Source organism: Ranitomeya variabilis, chromosome 1 (assembly GCF_051348905.1).
Source record: "Ranitomeya variabilis isolate aRanVar5 chromosome 1, aRanVar5.hap1, whole genome shotgun sequence".
In the NCBI taxonomy this organism is placed as follows: domain Eukaryota; kingdom Metazoa; phylum Chordata; class Amphibia; order Anura; family Dendrobatidae; genus Ranitomeya; species Ranitomeya variabilis.
The window spans coordinates 177,718,866-177,721,101 of record NC_135232.1 but is presented as its reverse complement, the minus strand read 5'-3'; the positions used below and the strand labels follow the sequence as shown (position 1 = coordinate 177,721,101).

The window sequence follows — 2,236 nt, the reverse complement described above, 5'->3', positions numbered from 1 at the left end:
CTCACATAACGATTTACCAACGATCACGACCAGCGATACGACCTGGCCGTGATCGTTGGAAAGTCGTTGTGTGGTCGCTGGGGAGCTGTCACACAGACCGCTCTCCAGTGACCAACGATGCCAAGGTCCTGGGTAACCAGGGTAAACATCGGGTTACTAAGCGCAGGGCCGTGCTTAGTAACCCGATGTTTATCGTGGTTACCAGCGTAAAAGTAAAAAAAAAAAAACGTACATACTCACATTTCGGTGTCCTTCAGGTCCCTTGCCGTCTGCTTCCCGCTCTGACTGAGTGCCGCCGTACAGTGAGAGCAGAGCGCAGCGGTAACGTCACTGCTGTGCTGTGCTCTCACTTTCCGGCCGGCAGACAGTCAGAGCGGGAAGCAGACGGCAAGGGACCTGAAGGACACCGAAATGTGAGTATGTACGTTTTTTTTTTTTTTTACTTTTACGCTGGTAACCTGTTATGGTTCTCAATGGCAAGAGAACATAGCCCAGCATACATAGGAACTAGCTCTTGGAAGGATGGAAACTTAAACTGACCATGAACTAAACCTGCCGCACAACTAACAGTAGCCGGGTAGCGTAGCCTGCGTTTTATCCCTAGACGCCCAGCGCCGGCCGGAGGACTAACTAATCCTGGCAGAGGAAAATATAGTCCTGGCTCACCTCTAGAGAAATTTCCCCGAAAGGCAGACAGAGGCCCCCACATATATTGGCGGTGATTTAAGATGAAAATGACAAACGTAGTATGAAAATAGGTTTAGCAAAATCGAGGTCCGCTTACTAGATAGCAGGAAGACAGAAAGGGTACTTTCATGGTCAGCTGAAAACCCTATCAATACACCATCCTGAAATTACTTTAAGACTCTAGTATTAACTCATAACATCAGAGTGGCAATTTCAGATCACAAGAGCTTTCCAGACACAGAAACGAAACTGCAGCTGTGAACTGGAACAAAATGCAAAAAACAAACAAGGACAAAAGTCCGACTTAGCTGGAAGTTGTCTGGTAGCAGGAACATGCACAGAAAGGCTTCTGATTACAATGTTGACCGGCATGGAAGTGACAGAGGAGCAAGGTTAAATAGCGACTCCCACATCCTGATGGGAACAGGTGAACAGAGGGGATGATGCACACAAGTTCAATTCCACCAGTGGCCACCGGGGGAGCCCAAAATCCAATTTCACAACAGTAACCACGGTAAACATCGGGTTACTAAGCGCGGCCCTGCGCTTAGTAACCCGATGTTTACCCTGGTTACAAGCGAACGCATCGCTGGATCGCTGTCACAACGATCCAGCGATGACAGCGGGAGATCCAGCGACGAAAGAAAGTTCCAAACGATCTGCTACGACGTACGATTCTCAGCAGGGTCCCTGATCGCTGCTGCGTGTCAGACACAGCGATATCGTATGGATATCGCTGGAACGTCACGGATCGTACCGTCGTAGCGATCAAAGTGCCACTGTGAGACGGTACCCTAACTCTAATTCCAACCCTAACCCTAAGGGTATGTGCCCACGTTGCGGATTCGTGTGAGATTTTTCTGCACGATTTTTGAAAAATCTGCAGGTAAAAGGCACTGCGTTTTACCTGCAGATTTACAGCAGATTTCCAGTGTTTTTTTTGTGCGGATTTCACCTGCGGATTCCTATTGAGGAACAGGTGTAAAACGCTGTGGAATCCGCACAAAGAATTGACATGCTGCAGAAAATACAACGCAGCGTTTCTACACGGAATTTTCCGCACCATGGGCACAGCGGATTTGGTTTTCCATAGGTGTACATGGTACTGTAAACCTGATGGAAAACTGCAACGAATTCGCAGCGGCCAATCCGCTGCGGATCCGCAGCCAAATCCGCTGCGGATCCGCAGCCAAATCCGCTGCGGATCCGCGGCCAATCCGCTGCGGATCCGCGGCCAATCCGCTGCGGATCCACAGCCAAATCCGCACATGCCATAACCCTAATCCTAACCCTACCCGTAACCCTAACCCTACCCCTAACCCTACCCCTAGTTCTAACCCTAACCCTAGTGGAAAACGAAAAAAAAAAAAAATATTTTCTTTATTTTATTATTCTCCCTACCTATGGGGGTGATAAAGTGGGGGGGTATTTATTATTTTTTTTATTTTGATCGCTGTGATAGAACCTACCACAGCGATCAAAATGTACTTGTAAGGAATCTGCCGGCTGGCAGATTCGGCGGGCGCACTGAGCATGCGCCCGCCATTTT

General features: G+C 48.7%; 1 long non-coding RNA gene across 1 annotated transcript; it reads right to left on the bottom strand.

Moving 5' to 3' along the window:
- Window positions 1-352: 352 nt before the first annotated feature.
- LOC143793818 (uncharacterized) lies at window positions 353-1,702 on the bottom strand. The gene is made up of 3 exons (XR_013220277.1): window positions 1,595-1,702; window positions 1,198-1,547; window positions 353-458 (listed from the first exon to the last, which is right to left on the bottom strand). It is a non-coding gene; the product is annotated as an uncharacterized LOC143793818 (long non-coding RNA).
- Between the last annotated feature and the right edge of the window lie 534 nt (window positions 1,703-2,236).